Consider the following 18,181-nt stretch of genomic DNA (forward strand, 5'->3'; position numbering starts at 1 on the left):
GAAGCTACTAACTGTGATGAGAGTGTTTTGCAAACTGTAAAGTGCTATAAAAATGCTACTAGGATGGAGATGTTGCAAAGGAAGGGGAGGGGTTGCTTGGAATTTTTGTCTGTCATCAGGTTAGGTGACTAGAGTGGTGAGAATGTCCATTTTCTTCCCCCCTTATCACTTCATAGTTAGGGGCATAGGATTTAGTACACAAAGAGAGCTTAGAGATCATATAATTTGATTCTCTTATTTACAGGGGGCTTAAAGACCATTTCATCCAGTTACCCTTATTTTATAGCTGGGAAAACACGTTCAGAGAAGGGAAATTATTAGCCCAAAGCAACATTCAGCTCTTGATTTCAACAAATGTCTATTATCTTCTGGACCTTGTGTGGTGGTATAAGATACAAAGATAGATACATCAGAGATACATCTGCCCTGAGGGAGCTTACAATCCATTGCGGGGGAAAGACATTGACACAAAAAACCATGATACAAGGAAGAGTTGGATGAATGCAATGGAAAGATCTGGGCAATATGCCATAAGAAATTTGAGGAGAGAGCACTTCATTGAGAGTCACATGACTACAGTTATTTTAAAATGTATGGGTTGTAGTTTCAAGTTGAGAGGTAGCTCTTTGTGGTGGAAAGATCAGAATGAGAGCTAGAAAACCCCCAGTTCAAGTCCAGAAAACCTGGACACTTGTGAGTTGTGACCATGGTGAGGGAATTAGAATAGCGAGTAGTTAAATTGTGGGAATTGAGTGAACCACACTGACTCCATCTTGTGATTCAATTCTGGAGCTAGTTTAGTTCCCTGTCTATTCAGTTATGGCTCTAGCCCAATTTCTATCTTGTCAGAAAACTTTATTCAATTGTGGAAATTGAGAGAGAACTTTATTTCATTGCTTGAACCCATCCCTTTGCAACTGGAAAGCTGGACCACCTCTAGCTGTTGCTTAGAGACCCTTAACTAAGGACCCAGGTTATGCTGACCAGAGACCCAGTCAGATCCCAAGACTGATGCAAGAAGTTTTCTCACAATTGTACATCTGAAAACTGGTCCCATACTGATCGATCAGTTATTGTTTCCATGTTCTTTTGATTGTATATAGTCACTTGGGGGAAGTGGGGCACCTCTTTTTTTTCTGATTTCAGGGAATTGTATTTGTTTACTCTCCTCTTCCCAACTTGGAAAGTCATTATCTTTCCTCCAAATAGAAATCAGATTTCCTGATATTATATCCTGGTTAATTGTTTTCTTTTCATTAGTTGCTCTTATTTGATTGTTTTTAATATACAAAAATATGTCTCCTCCTGTATTCGGGGCCCAGTGCCAAAGCAGAGGGGTCCCAATTTGTTAGGCAATTGGTATGCATTGCTTAAGAAATAAATATGCTCAGAAGCTTGAACATTTGTTCCCTCAGTCATTTCATTTTTCACCTCCCACAATGGACAATCAGTTAGTCAGTCAATAAGTATTTGTTAAACACCCATCTGCAGGATGCACTTGTGTTGTTTGTCCTTCCTTCTCAAAGAGGACCATAACACCAGGAAGATCATGTCTTGAATTGCAAGTAATTTGGATTTCAGTGAGGGAGGGCTGTGCAAGGTCACCAGCCTCACTATCCCCTTCTGAGTCATCTAGGTCCAATGGCAAGGTATAAATCAGAATGACTGGAGATGGCCCCACTAACTCATAGAAATATCATAAAGGAGGGCTTTATGAAGGTAAAGTGCTATATAGATGTGTACTGCCATGAAAAAAAATCAATTCTATTGCATTTTATTTCCCGTAATAATAGCCTACATTTGTATTACTTATTTATATTTTACTGTTTTTTTTTAAATTATTTGCTTAATTTGATCCTTACAACAGTTTCCATCTCAGTATTTATCTTTTCTGGACCTGAGCTCAAGGTCAAGGAGACCTAGGTCTTAGGTACAACTTCAAGTAAGTCACTTCTCCTTTCTGAATCTTACTTTTCCTGTCCAGAAAATGGGGAGATTAGAAGAGATGGTCTCTAAGGCCCCCTCTAGCTCTAACATTTTATGTTCTAGTAATGCCTTGCAGCATTAAATATTTATTTTATATGTAAAGGTGCTTGTAGTTCTAACATTCTACATTTAACAGCTTAAGGGTTCTTTTAATTCTATCATTTTATATCCTAAGAGTTCTTATTTTACCATCCTAAATACCCTACCATCTATCACACTCCATGAGAGTTATGAGGTGACCTCTTCAAAAAAACCTATTTGAGCCTTTCCATGGAAAGCTTGTTATTTGCCAGCAGAGAGCAGCATAAGAGCACAGCAGACAGATAGGGGCTGTTAGAACTGCCTGGGTTGAAAACTGAAAACCACAGGATACTGTCTGCCTCCAATTGGAGAATGCTGATTTTTAGGTACCTGTCTCCCCTTCTCTTCCCACCTTCCTTTCCCCCTTTTCACTCAACCTCTCAGGCTCATAAAACAATCATTTAGTTATATCCCCTGTCACTTGGACACTGTGTTGGAGTAGAATCAAAGAATCACAGAATTGTCCAGTTGGGAGGCACCTCAGTGACCATCGATACAATCCATTCCTCTGGGAAAAGAATGTTCACTCTAACATAGGTGACGAGTGGTCAGCCAGCTTCTGCTTAGTAACTTCTTAGGAAGGGAAACCCACCATCTTTCTAGGCAGCCTGTACCACATCTGGACAGCTTTAATGGTTAGGAAGTTTTGTTCTGCCTGAAATCACACCTTTTTGCAGCTTCTACTTATTGTTTCTAATTCTGCACTTTGGAGCAAACTGGAACCAGTCTAGTCTTTCACTTGAGTACCTGATAACAATTATCATATCTTCCCCCCTCCAACCCCACTCTTCAGTCTTCCTTTTATCTATCTGTTTATCTATCTATCTATCTAGTCATTCATTTATTTATTCATTCATTCGTCTGTTTATCTATTGATTGATTGAGGCTAAACTTGCCCAGTTCCTTCAACCAATTGTCTCATGACATGGACCCAGGGCCTTTTGCCATCCTTTTTTCATTATTTGGCTTATTTATCAATGTGGTTCTTAAACCCTGGCACCCAGAATTGAATATAATACTCTAGATGAGGTCTGATGAGGACAGAGCACATTGGGAACATCACCTCTCTCCTGGAAGCTATGCCTCTCCAGAGTGGGCCAGGATCTCATTTTCTCTTTTGCCTATGAATGTTGCTCAAATACCCATCTATCCACGGTCCCCCGTGATTTTTTGAAGATGATCTTTTTTGTACCTAAGCTCAAGTTTTTACAATCATTCCAATTAATTTAATCTTGTTAGATTTTTAGATTTGTGGTCTGACCTGTCAAGATCATTTAGGATCCTACCTTTGTTAGCCGTCCTTTCTAGCTTTGTGTCATCTGCGAAGTTAATTTCCACCTTTATCAAAGTCACTGACAAAAATGTTAAACAGATGAGACCTCTAGGTAGGACTTCCATTGTTGGACCAAGCACAGATCTTCAGGGTGCTCCACCAGACACCTCCTGCCAGGTTTATGTTGAACCATTAATAACTACTGTTTGAGCCCAACCATCCGACCAGTTTTGATTCCATCTCTTTGTACTATTCTCTAATCTCAGTGATATCAAATTCAAATAGACATGGAGCCACTAATCCCTATCCTAAGGGTTACATGTTGACTTAATTTTATAAGGTCATATATTTATATTTTATTGTATATTTATTTTATCAAACATTTCCCAATTACATTTTAATTTGGTTCAGTCATACTTGGGAGGGTTGTGGGACACACGGGGTCATGCTTGATATCTCTGTTCTAATCTATATCTATCTTCTCCACAAGAATAGTAAAAGGTATTTTACCAAAAGCTTCCGGGACTTCAACTGCTGGATATCCCTCTAGTCTCTGGCAGACAACTATGCCAAAAAATCCCCCTCCCCTTTTCTCCAGTCTAGGGGTAGTGGGTCAAGGTCATGGCCCTCATGATTAGTATTGGACTTAGAAGAAGCTTCTGGGATTTGATCTGCTTGATATCCCTATACTCTCTACCAGACAATTATGCTTCATTTGGCCACCACAAGTAGTAGTGTCAGGCCCTATCAAAGATTATTCTGTCCCCTTCTCCAGCCTTCATCCCATTAATAAAAGCAGACAGTAAGGCCTTTGTATTACTAGGAGACCTGGAAGAAACTTCGAAAGGAAAACCCCATACTTCCTCCCTACCCCAGCCTAATTATAAAATGAACCCCGTCATTTTGCAAGGACAGTAGGGATTTCCCAGCACTTTGTACTGGAACAGTTGCTGCTTTGGTGCTAGCAATTCAGTCAGATGGCCTAATGAGAAAACAAGGTGGAGTAGTTTCACTCCAACTCCTACTAAAAGAATGAAATTAAATTCACCCTAGAATTTTCCTAGAAATTAAATACTACACAGTTCCTTCACCAAGTTCATGGCCAATCACAGCATCGATGCCTGGAGGAGCCCTTATTGATGCTACCACTGGGCTGACTCCAAAAATCATTCCTGAAGGTCACTCCTTACACCTCAGGTTGTGGTGTACTCCCTTGCACTTGAGAAAGTGGGGAGAGAAGGCAATTAAGTCAGACTTGGTGAGGCATTCTGGTGTAAAACTGGACTATAATTTATTGATTCCCTTCTTTTTACTTTTTTGAAAATCTAGACATTTGCTCTTCTCTAATCCTGTGGTACCACCCTGCAACACACCCCCCCCTTCCATAATCTTTCAAATATTCTTGTCAGGGGCTCAGCAGTCACACCTGCCAGATCTTCTGGGACCTGAGGGATGGGGTTCATCTGGATCAGGGGCTCTGAACTCATCAAGAGAGCTAGGTGCTCTCTCCTTCCTTGCCTTCTGTAATCAGTACCCACTTCCTGATAATCATTTTTGTTCTGTCATTTTCAGGCCCTTGAAGAGAAAAATGAAGCAAAATGGGAAAAGAACAGTTCTGCTTTCTCTCAAGTGTCAATTATTATCATTCTGTCCTCCCCAAGAAAGATTTGTCTCCTTTTTCTTCCAGTATAGCTTAAAACCAATCTATATCTATATCAAACAAATATCTATCTATATCTAAAGCTATACTCACCTCTTTCTTTAGTCCTGTCTTCCCTTACCAGCCTCTGATCATTCTAGTGTAAGAGGCAACTGGTGAGTGGGCAAAGTGGGTCAGTGCACTTGATCAATACAAATTTCCCATGAGAAAGAAGCCAGGAGTCTGCCTTTCGGAGAGTTTTGATGAAAGCAAAGGGGCTCTTTAGAGAGATTACTGGACATGAACGGACATTCTGTAACTGGTTCCAGTCCATGTAGAGCAGACTCTTTGATGGACTGTAGCTGTGGAACCAGCCCAGATAGGTACTTGCCAAAGGCCTAAGATGATGTTTTACATGACTGAATTTATATAACCTATATTTGATTGCTTGCCATCTCAGGGAGGGGGGAGATGAGGAAGGGATAGAATTTGGAAGTCAAAAACATTTTGGAAAATTAACATGTAATTGGGGGGGAAAAGTAAAAAAAATTAAATTTCAAAAGGCCTTAGGTGGCTTTGGCTATTAATTCTCTTTTGTTTCTCTTTTTTGATAGATTGGTGGTGTCTAATGAGACACAGTAAGTACTATGGGGGGAGAGGCCTTGGGCCCTCTCCCTCTGAGAATGACATGATCCTTTAAAAACAAGCCTTGATCTTTTGTCTATCTTGGCATTTGTTCTCTTGTTTAAAATGAAAGAACTTAATCTGTAGATTCTGACTTTCTGAGTTTCAAAAGGTCAAGAAAGCAAGGCTCTAGGAGTCCATGAATTCAGAGGTATGGGAGAGTGTATGCCAGGTGTTTTAGACATATAGGGTGATCCCAGGTGCAAGCAGTTACCTTCAGGAATGGTTTTTGGAGCCGTTTCAGTGGTAGCTACAAATAAAGACTTATCCAGGCATTGATGCTTCAATTGGACTATGAACTTGGTGGGATCACCTGCTATGTAGCTACCATTAAGTCTGAATGTACTCTCTTTTCCCAGAGAAAGAGGTAGGATGGGGAGCATGCCCTTTAGGTGTTGGAGGGAAATAGTTGTTCATTTGTTATTGCTGTATCTTCAAATAAAAATGCCTTTGTAAAAACTAATTGATTTTAATGGGTTAAATAGAACTGGGGCCCTAGCCACCAGCACCTAACAGTGAAGGGAGGGGGACATAACCACTGGGACTTAAGTTAATGGCATTAGAAAAGAAATACCCCAAACTCCTCTGGTGTACCCCTAGAACTTTGAGGAGGAGAAGTAGGTTCCTGGCTTTGGGATAGTGACCCCAGAGCATATTGACTATACTGAACTTCAGCATTCTTCATGCTCTTCTTGCTGGACTGTGTCAAACTTTGATATTCATCTTCTGTTATCTGTCTTTGCTTCCATTTTCTGTACACATCTTTAAAAATCTAAGTTGGTCAGTTAGTTCTTGGTTTAAAAGCCTGCCGGTGCTGCTTACTACCAATGTGACTATGGAAAAATCACTACCCCTCTTGAGGGCCTCAATTTGGTTGTCTGTAAAATAAGGGAGTTGGACAAGATAGTTTTGAAGATCTTTCCCAGCTCTAAATTCTAGGCTCCTATGATAATTTCTATAGAAGGGACTTAAAAACAAACCAAGTATATGCTTTCAAACATGAGAAAGAGGCATCTGGGAAGAGGGGAAAGTGGGCAGGGAAGGTAGTTGTCAGTCCTGGTGAGTCATGCTGGAGTGAAAGAACAAATCTGAGGCTGGGAATCAGGACATCTGAGATCTAGTCTCACCTTAGTCACTAAAGAGTGTGACCTTTGGTGAGTCACATTCTGGCCCTTATTTCCTCAGCTGCAGAATGGGAGTTTGCATTCTGTTTCTCATGGGAGTGTTATGAGGAAAATGTTTTGAAAACTGCCGGTCACAATCAGGATATGAATGCATGGGAAGACAAATGCTGAATATCACATGAATATCACAGTCACTCTATCTATTGGTTTTGCTTGATTTTCTGTGTGTGTATGTGAGCCTGTGCCTGACAAAGGAGGGTTCTGTGGGGGAGGAGAAAGGAGGGATGTCAGGAAATGTCTGCAAAGTAAAAATAAGTCATCCAGAAAAGGAAAACAACAAATGTTGGAGTGGATATGGAAAAGTCGAGATACTAATGCACTCTTGGTAAAGTTGTAAACCAATCCAACTATTTTGGAGAGCAATTTTGAACTATTCCCAAAGGAGCCAAAATTGCTTTTTGACCCACTATCAGGTCTGTATCCCAAAGAGATTTTATTTTTTAAAATTTATTTAGTATTTTATTTCCCTCCTCTGTTACATGTAAAAAACAATTTTTAAGATTCATTTTTAAAACTTTGAGTTTCAAATTCCCTCCCTTCTTCCTTCCCTACCCCCAACCAACATTGAGAAGGCAAGCAATTTGATATAGGTTATACATGTGTAATCAGGCAAAACATTTCCATGTCAGTCATGTTGTAAAAGAAAACGTATATATAAAAAAAACCCTGAAGAAAAATAAAGAAGGCTAAAAGAATATGCTTCAATCTCTATTCAGACATCATCAGTTTTTTTCCCTGGGGATGGATAGCATTTTTCATCACAAGTCCTTCAGAATTATCTTGAATCATTATATTGCTGAGAATAGCTAAGACATTCATGGATGATCATCTTACAATATTGCTGTTACTTTGTACACTATACATTTCACTTTGCATCAGCTCAGGTAAATCTTTCCAGGTTTTCCTGAGAGCATCCTGCTCACCATTTCCTATAGCACAATAGTATTTCATCATAATTACATACCACAGTTTGTTCAGCCATTTCCCAATTGATGAGTATTCCCTTAATTTCTAATTCTTTGCCACCAGAAAAGAGCTGCTATAAATATTTTTGCACATATATGTCCTTTTCTTTTTTGTTTTTTTATCTTTTGGGATACATACCTAGTAGTGGTATTATTAGGTCAAAGAGTATGTGTGGTTTTATAGCCCTTTGGGCATAGTTCCAAATTGTTCTACAGAATGGTTGAATCCACCAATAATGGCTTAATGTTTGATTTTTCCCATGTCCTCTCCATTTGTCATTTTCCTTTTCTGTCCTATTAGCCAGCCTAACAGATGTGAGGTAGTACCTCAGAATTGTTTTAATTTGCATTTCTCCAATTAATAGTAAGTTAGAGCATTTTTTCATACAACTATAGACAGCTTTGATTACTTCTTCTGAAAACTGTTCATATCTTTTGATCATTTATCAGTTGGGGAATGCCTCTTATTTTTATAAATTTGACTCAGTTCTCTATATGTTTGAGAAATGAGGTCTTTATCAGAGAAACTTGCTTCAATATTTTTTTCACAGTTATTATTACTAATCGTATTTCCCTTCATCCTATTCCACTCCCTCCATTTATTCTGTTCTTTCTCCCCTTTTGTCCTGTCTCTCCTCAAGTATTTTGCTTCTGACTACCCCTCCCCAATTCTGCCCTTTGTTTTATCACCCCCCAACCTACTACTTCCCCTTCCCCTCCTACTTTCATTTAGGGTAAAATAGATTTCTATGTTCAAATGAATATCTATGTTATTCCCTCTTTGAGTCAATTCTGATGAGAGTAAGGTCTCCTTCACCTCCCTTCTCTTCCCCCCCACTGTAAAAGTTTTTCTTGCCCCTTTTAAATGAGACAATTTACTCCACTTTACCTCTCCCTTTCTTCCAGTACATTCTTCTCTCACCCTTTAATTTTATTCTTTTGGCTATCATCCCATCAACTTATACCTGTGCTCTCTGTCTGTGTATATTCCTTCTAACTGCCTTAATAATGAGAAAGTTCTTACAAGTTATAAGTATCATCTTCTCATGTAGGAGTATAAACAATTTAACCTTATTAAGTTCCTTATGATTTCCCTTTCCTATTTACCTTTTCTTGCTTGAGTCTTTTATTTGAAAGTCAATTTTCTATTTGACTCTGGTCTTTTCACCAAGAATGCTTAAAAGTGCTATTTCATTGAATATCCATTTTTCCCCCAGAAGAATTATACTCAGTTTTGCTGAGTAGGTGATTCTTGGTTGTAATCCTAGTTCCTTTGACCTCTGGAATATTATATTTCAAGCACTCCAATCCTTTAATGTAGAAGCTGCTAATTATCCTGTTATTTTATTAACTATCCTATATATATATACATATAAATATATAATATATATGTGATATTAACTATTCTATATATCTTAATATACCACAGTTATCCTGACTGAGACTCCATGATACGTGAATTGTTTCTTTTTGGATGCTTGCAATATTTTCTACTTGACCTGGGAGCTCTGGAATTTGGCTATAATATTCCTGGAAGTTTTCATTTTGAGATCTCTTTCAGGAAGTGATTGGTGGATTCTTTTAGCTTCTATTTTACCCTCTGGTTTTAGAACAGGTTCCCCCCTCCTGTTCTAGAATATCAGGGCAGTTTTCCTTGATAATCTCTTGAAAGATGAAGGCTTAAAAAAAATTTTTTTTTATCATAGCTTTCAGGTAGTCCAAAAACTTTAAAATTATCTCTTCTGGATCTATTTTTTCAATGAGATATTGTTTTTCCAATGAGATGTTTCACATTGTCTTCTATTTTTTCATTCTTTTGGTTTTGTTTTATTGTTTCTTGATCTTTCATGAAGTCATTAGATTCTATTTGCTCAACTGTAATTTTTAAGGAATTATTTTCCTCACTGAGCTTTTGTACCTCCTTTTCCATTTGATCCACTCTACTTTTTAGAGTTTCTTTTCCAGTGAATTTTTGTACCTTCTTTTCCATTTGGCCTAGTCTGATTTTTAAGGTGTTATTTTCTTCAGTATTGTGTATGTGTATGTGTATGTGTGTGTGTGTGTGTGTGTGTGCGCCTTCTTTACCAAGTAGTTGGCTCATTTTTCATTATTTTCTTGCATCACTCTCATATCTCTTCCTAATTTTTCCTCTACTTCTCTTATTTGATTTTCAAAATCTCTTTTGTACTCTTCCATGACCTGAGACCAATTTATATTTTTTTCTTGGAGGCTTTGACGTTGTTATTTTCTTCTGAACGTGTATTTTCATCTTCCTTTGATCATAGTAAGTTTCCATGGTCAAATTTTTTTTTCTTTTGTTTGCTTATTTCCCCAGTGTGTTTCTTAACTTTGAACTCTTTGTTAAAGTGGGGCTCTGCTTCCAGGGGGATGGTGCACTGTCCCAAGCTTCATGAGTTTTGTGCAGCTGTTTTCAGAGATACTTTTAGGAATCTGTAAGTTTTCAGTTTTTCCAAGGTGGTATGATCTAAGGATAGGTGTGTTTACTACTCTTGTGGTCACTCTTCTCTGCCCTGGAGCTGTGATGAGGGTTTCTGCTCCACTGCAGTCACAAGCTAAGCTAGGGTAGTGCTTCTCCTCACCCTGGGACTGTCACCCAGGACTGGGACCTGGACTCAAATATGGGCAAATCAACAGAGTCCTCCCTCAGTGCTAGCAAAGAGATAGCAGTAGTATCCTTCTGACAAATTGTTTGATCCCCTTATTGTCTGTGGGCTAAGAGCTCAGTTAGCAGTTGCTGCAGCTACCACTACCAATTCTGTAGCTCCCAAGGCTTGCTCTGGTTTTCTGGGGTTGGGTCTGCACTGGACTGTGCTCCATTCTCACCCAGGTGCCAAACCTCTGAGTCGTCATTGGCTGCCAAACTTCTGAGTTGTCATTGGCTGGAAAATTATTTCACTTAGTCCATTTGTGTGTTCTGATGCTCCAGAAATTGCTTTATGGCATTATTTAAAGGTGTTTAGAGGGGTATTGGGGAGAGCTCATACAAGTTGCTGCCTTTTCTCCACCATCTTGGCTCTGCTCCTTCCAAAAAGATTAAAAAAAAAAAGGAAAAAGAACTATATGTACAAGAGTATCAGCTTTTTTGTTGTGGTGACAAAGAATTAGAAATTGAAGGGACACTCATCAGTTGGGGCATGACTGAACAAGCTGAGGTATATGATTGTGATGGAATACTTTTGTCCAAAATAAATGACTATCAGAATACTTTCAGAAAAACCTGGAAAGATTTATATGAACTGATGCAAAGTGAAGTGGGCAGATCCAGGAGATCTTTGTATATAGTAACAGCAATGTTGTATAATGATCAATTTGTGAATGACTTGGTTATTCTCAGAAATACAAGGATCCAAGACAATGCCAAAGAATTCATGATGAAAAATGCTATCCACTTCCAGAGAAAGAATTGATGGGAGCCTGAATGCAGATCAATGCGTACTTTTTAAAAAAATTTACTTTATTTTTCTTGATTTTTTAAATAATTTGTACAATCCTATTGCATAATTTATTTAGGAGTGCTTGACTTCTCAAGGAGGGGGTCAGAGGAGGAAGGAAATTTGGAACTCACAAATTATGAAAAAAAGAATGTTAAAAATTTTTACATGTAATTGAGAAAAATAAAGTAAAAATATTTCTTTAAAAATAAATGTCACCAATAAAATAAAATGAGGGGATTGATGTCTTTTTAGCTCTAAATCTAGGATCCTAGAAAATTCAGCCCTAGTGCCATATTTATGGTATTGTTGGTATGTCTCATATGATAGCATAGTATGTAGTTCATCTCTTCTCCACTAATGTCTTCTTCCTCATTGGGGATGGAGGTAAACTGGATTCTTGAAGGTTATGCCAAAGGATCATAAGCCCTTACAGGCCCTTCCAAGCTCAAGACATTTTGTTTTGCAGTTCTTTAATGCAAATTTTTCTATCATTCAATATTTTGTATTCTGGTTATTTGTGTTTGTGTGGGCAGCTAGGTGGCACAGTGGATAGAGTGCTAGGCCTAGAGACAGGAAGACTCATCTTCCTGAGTTCAAATCTGACCTCAGACACTTACTAGCTGTATGACCCTGGGCAAGTCATTTCACCCTGTTTGCCTCCTTTTAGTCATCTGTAAAATGAGCTGGAGAAGAAAATGGCAAACCATTCTAGTATCTTTGCCAAGAAAACCCCAAAAAGGGTCACAAAGAGTCAAATACGACTGAACAACAACAATAACTTATCCTGAGGAGATTATGAACTCCAGGACTGTGCCATTTCCCACTTACAGCCTTTCCAGATCCTCCCCTACCCCCACCAGTGGTCAATGCTCTGTTTCTTCTCAAATCACCTCACAGTTGCTTATCTCTGTATAGATGGCATCCACCCACCCAGAAGAATGGAATTCTGTTCCTTGAGGGCAGGGACTACTTCATTTTTATTTTTTGCTTTTGTAGACTTTAGGGCTGAACAAATCAAATACTTTCTTGTAATCAGCAAAGAATAAGCACAGTACAGCCAGAGTGTTCCTCTGTACCTTCTCAATGTCAGAGAGCAAGAAGAGATCCAGAACTTGGTAGGCGGGGGAGGTCCCTTGTGGTAAATTTACAGAAGGATGTGGACAATATTCTTACAGGATAAGAAGCTAGAAGATTCCTTTAAAAGCACATAGGGCAGCCCCTTCGTTTCACAGAAGACAAAACTGAGGTCCTGAGAATGAATGAATGAACAAATGAATGAAAAGTATTTATTTAAGTGCTTACTTACTGCATGCTGAGAGGATGAGTGATTTGCCAAAGGTCACCCAGGATGGACAAGGATGAGATCACAAACCATTTGCATATTTGAGTATTCTGACAGTCCAGAACAGTGCTTTGCTCATAACAGGCGCTTACTCAATGTTGATGAATCTGAAGTTGATGTAGCTGGGGGACTAGTCCTTATGAGTATACACAGTGTGCTGATAACTCCCAGCTAGGATTTAGGAGCATGCACAGGTATCTTATGGCTGTTACCTATCTGTTTATATGTGGCAAAGAGGGAACATTTTGTTGATTTCTGAGCCAGAGCTGTTCATGTGTATGTTTGTCCTTTGTTGCCAAAGAAGATCATGCCATCCGAGAAATAATGACATGACTTGCACTTGACTTTGTTTTGAGTGAAGGAGGGCAGTGCAGGTCACCAGCCTCACTTCTCCTCCAGAGCCATCTGAATCCAGTGACCAGATATTCATCAGAATGACTGGAGATGATCCAGGATGAGGCAGTTGGGGTTGTGACTTGCCCAAGGTCACGCAGCTAGTGAGTGTCAAGTGTCTGAGGTGAGATTTGAACTGCACTGGTGCTCTATCCACTGCACCACCTAGCTGCCCTGCCAGAGCTGTATATGCCTACAACTGAGGAAACAAAGGCCTAGAGTTAATGTCTCAGCAGGGACCAGAGCCCAGGTCTCTACTCCTAGTCTGGATGGTTGTGTTTTCAGACAAGTCACTGAAATCTGGCCTTCTGTGATATGGCCAAGGTGCATTTGGGCACTAGTCAGTCTTTCACAGACATTCTCCTAGTCTCCTGACTCTTGCGGTACAGATAAATGGGAAAGAGTCTTTTCAGGCTGGTCCCAAACTCACCACTCCCTCCCCTCAGGTGGTTAGACTGCCTCCCAGACAGGCCTGGCCCTGCTCCATTCTATAGTATGGTGGGGTATAGGAAAGTCATGCTCCACATACCCTCTTCTCCCATCTCATTTCTCACTCCATATATTCTGCTGCGGATCCTGAGAAGAGCAGCTTCCCTTTCCATCCCTAGGCTAGACCTCATGTCAAGCCTTTACCCTTTCATTCCCCACCCCTTTTGAAAAAAATCCTTTGCATTTCATTTATTTATTGGAGGCAACAGGTTAAGTGACTTGTCCAGGGTCACACAGTTAGTAGTATCTGAGACTGGATTATGAACTCAAGTCCTCCTGACTGTAGGACTGTGCTATTCACAGCACAGCACCACCTTGCTGTCCACTTTCTCTCTCTTTGAAGGCAGTTGTTCAGACATTTCGGTTGTGTCCAACTCTTTGTGACCCCTTTCTGAGATTTTCTTGGCAAGGATACTGGAGTGGTTTGCTATTTCCTTCTCCAGTTTATTTATAGATGAGGGAACTGAGGCAAACAGGGTTAAGTGACTTGTCCAGAATCACCCAACTGCTAAGTTTCTTAGGCCAACTTTGAATTCTGGTCCTGAAGACAGAGCTTTAATCAAATAAGTACTCCCTCTTCCCAGGAAGTCTACTCCTTCCTCTCCTCCCCACAGTCTCATTATTCTATCACAGATCTGCCACAGAAATCTGCAGTTACCTTAGGGAAGAAAAGTTCAGTAGGTGTTTGGATTTGGGAGTCTACCTGCCAAGACAAACCCAGGAACTATAGAACAAAATTACAATACACTTTTCACACAAATAAAGTCAGATCTAAACAACTGAAAAAAATATCAAATACTCATGGGTGGGCCAAGCCAGTAGAATAATAAAAAAAAGATAGATAGATACTAAAGTAGTTTGTTATTTCCTTCTCCAGTGGATTAAGGCAGAGATTAAGTGACTAAACTAAGAAGCTCCTGAGGCTGGGTTTGAACTCAGGTCTTCCTGGCTTCAGGCCCATGCTCTATCCACTGTGCTGCTTAGCTGTCTGCTATAAGTTCAGTCAGTGCCCTCTAAATTTCCCATCCTGGGTTAAATCTCCAGTTGCCCTATCCTGGTTGGGGTCAGCTGGCCCTGACCTTCTGCACTGCCCTTTAGTCACAATATGCATTAATTTTCTTTTTCTTTTTCGTCATTTTGTTGAGGTTTGTTTTAAATTCTCTCTGTTTCAGATATTTCTATTTCTTCTCAGTGGGTTTATAGAGAGGCAACCCTACCTTCCTTAAAGAGACAGTGTATATTTGATCACATCTGAAAAGGTACTTTAATTTCTCCTTAGGAGAAAGATTCACTTCGTGGAATTAGAGTGTTAGTCCTGGGAGAAGCCTTAGAACATTAAACACAGAATGTCAGGGTTAAGAGTAACCTTAGAACATAGAATACCAGATGGGAGGAGTTTTAAGAGCACAGAATGTTGGTTTTCAAAGGGAACCTAGACCATATAGTCACATAATTACAGAATTTCATTGTGGAAAGGGATCATCTACTGCACATGTATAACCTATATCAAATTGCTTGCTTTCTCAATGAGGAGGGATGGAGAAAGAAAATTTGGAACACAAAATTAAAAAAAAGAATGTTAAAAATTGTTTTTACAAGTAATAGGGGAAAAATTTTTTTAAAAATTCCAACAGTTAAAAAAAAGGGGAGAGAAGATCATCTAATCTAATTTGAACTTGGAAAGAAAGTTCTCTTTCCAACTTCACAGCATTCTCTACAAGCAGTCATCTAGACTCTGGCTGAATACTTTGATTGATAGGAAGTCTCCTATCTCTAGAGGCAGCCCATGTCACTTTAGGATATCACTGCTTTTTAGGAAAACATTCCCAATATTGAACTGAAGTCTACCTCTCTGCAACCTCTGCCCATTGCCCTTTGTTCTTTCCTGAGGGTCAACAGAACAAGTCTAATCTATCTTCCATGTTGTAGCTTTTCAATTACTTGAAGACAGTGATCATGTCCAATCTTTGTCTTCTCTGTTCCAAACTAAACATCTCTGGTTCCAGCGACTGATTCTGATAAGGCATGATCTCTGTTGTCCTTGACATCTAGATCACAGATATTAAACATGTTGTCTGAGATCTATGTGTAGCCTACAACACACCCCAGTAAGGTTGAACCAGATTAAAATATAGTCCCTATATGTTTTTAATATGGGGACGTTTTAATAAAAAAAGAAATTTATTAGTGTGTGGTTTTCTAAATCAACATGTGGTCTGTAAGAATCCTCATATATGGTTTAGTGGCCTGTGTTTTGTTTCTTTTCTTTTTTATTAATAGCACTTTGGTTTTTTACTTTTATGTAAAGACAATTTTTAACAATTGTTTTAAAAAATTTTTGAGTTTCAAATTTTTCTTCCCTTTCCTCCTCCCCTCCCTACTCCCTAAAATGGTAAGCAATTTGATATAGATTATATTTGTGCAGTCATGTAAAACATATTTCCATATCAGTCACGTTGTGAAAGAAGACATAGACTCAAAGGAAAAAATAGAAAGTGAAAATAGTATACTTCAATCAGCATTCAGATTCCATCAGTTCCTTCTCTGGCCATGGATAGCTTTTTTCAGATAGCATTTTCCATCATGAGTGTTTTGGATTGTCTTGGATCATTGTATTGCTGTGAAGAGCTAAGTCAGTCATAGTTGATTATGACACAATGTTGCTATTACTGTGTACAAGATTCTCCTGGTTCTGCTCACTTCACTTTACATCAATTCATGTAAGTTTTTCCAGGTTTTTCTAAAATCTCCCTGCTCATCATTTCTTATTGCACAGTAGTATTCTATTACATTCATATACCACAACTTGTTCAGCCATTCCCCAATGGATGGACATCCCCTCAATTTCGAATTCTTTGCCACCTCAAAAAGAACTGCTATAAATATTTTTGTACATGTAGGTCCTTTCCCCTTTTTATGATTTCTTTGGGATACAGACCTGTGGCCCCATTTCTATTTGAGTTTGACACCATTTTCCAGATCATTCTCTTTTGTAACAAGTCAACAAGTGCATATGCCAGGTACTATGCTAAATGGCAAGATTCCAGATATAGTAAAAGTACCTTCCCTAGAGGAGTTTACATTGAATAGGGGATAGACAAGACATTTAAAGGAAGGTAGATAGTGTGAGGAGGGTGAAGGGAAATGTATGTGTATGGAGGCATCGTAAAGAGGGTCCCAAGAGTCAATAAGGAAGCTCTGAGAGGAATGAAGACATGGTTGGCCTAGGATCTTTCCTGAAAATAGAGGTTCTTAGAGGAGGCAACTCCTCAAGGAGGGGGCTGCAGGGGTGGAGTGTACTTACAGGTAAGGGGCTGCTGTGTGATGGTAGGGAAAGTTGAGAAACTCAGAAGAGGAGCTCAGAGAGGAATTCTGCGTTTGGTCTTGGCAATGTCTTTCCTAAAATATAATGCCCAGAATTGAACACAATGTTCCAGATGTGAAGGAATCAGGGTAGTTGACAGAGGAGCTCATCACTTCCTTGTGCTCTGGAATCAGTACCTTTCTCAATGAAACAACCCAAGATCAAATTGGCATTTTAGGTTGCAATGTCCTACTTTTTCATGCTTTGCCTTATACCTGTAATGTTATGACTGTATGAAAAGATGATAAGAAAAGATAATAGATATAAGGCATAAACTTAGCTCATGCAGAAAAAGGTTACAAAAAATGAAATGGACCCTATCCTAGGAGGTTGGAAGTGACTAATTATGACTGTGAGGGTCATTTCAAAATCAGCTGTTTGTGCACAGTCACATCATTAACTCGCTAAGGCAAAGATCAAAATTAATATCAATATTAATATCAAAAAAAGGAAAGAAAAGAAAAAAAACAATCCCACTGAAACATTTTTTTTAAACCACAGAAGAGAACAGAGGAAATTCAGAAAAGGACAGACTGAGAAGCAGGATGCTGTAGATATTACCTTTTAAAGTTCAAAAGAGGTTTACCAAAAAAAAAAAACAACAAAAAAAAAACAAGCCAAACTGTATATAAAAAAGATCTGTAGTTCTCTATATGATCTTTTCTCCCCTGCACTTTGAATATGGAAATGTTCATGGTTGTTGACACTTGTCAAGTTCACAATAAAAAAAAAATTTAAAACATCAAATTAGTGAAGTCAAGAAGCATTAATCAAGTGCCAGGTGCTAGGTACTATGTTAAGTGCTGGCAATACAACATGCAAAAAGAAAGACAGTTCCTTCAGCTTACACTCTGATAGGGAAGATAATACATGAAAGGGGTGGGGAGGGGAGAGAAAGTACCTGTATAGGAGCATGGTGGAGAAAGAAGCCTGAGAATTTAGGAGTGGAGCAGAGAAAGGAATAAAGAAATGAACTCACTTGTCTTTGGCTTGAATGCTTCCTTAAAATGGAAGTTTCAGGAGGAATGGACCAAATGGAGGAAGGAGTTGCAGGGGCAAAGGGATCTTTCAGGGTGAAGATCCAGAGTGAAATGAGAACAAAGGATGAAGATAGAAGATGTTGAGTGTATCATGATAGCTACTTGTAAGTCATTTCTTTTTCTCATTCTACCAGCTCCCAACCTTATCATTTACCATTTCCTTCTCCAGCTTATTTTACAGATGAGAAACTAAGGCAAACAAGGTTAAATGACTTTCCCAGGGTCATGTTGTTGTGCTCGTCCTTCATTGCCAAAGAAGACCATGCCATCAGAGAAATGATGACAT

General features: G+C 39.0%; 1 protein-coding gene across 1 annotated transcript in view; it reads right to left on the reverse strand.

Moving 5' to 3' along the window:
* Window positions 1-3,539, reverse strand: part of HM13 (histocompatibility minor 13) — a 39,310-nt gene extending 35,771 nt beyond the window's left edge. The window contains exon 1 of the mRNA XM_072631658.1: window positions 3,354-3,539. The gene's annotated coding sequence lies outside the window, so the exon portion shown is untranslated. The remainder of the gene's footprint in view (window positions 1-3,353) is intronic.
* Window positions 3,540-18,181: the final 14,642 nt, after the last annotated feature.

This window comes from Notamacropus eugenii, chromosome 1, assembly GCF_028372415.1.
Source record: "Notamacropus eugenii isolate mMacEug1 chromosome 1, mMacEug1.pri_v2, whole genome shotgun sequence".
NCBI lineage: Eukaryota > Metazoa > Chordata > Mammalia > Diprotodontia > Macropodidae > Notamacropus > Notamacropus eugenii.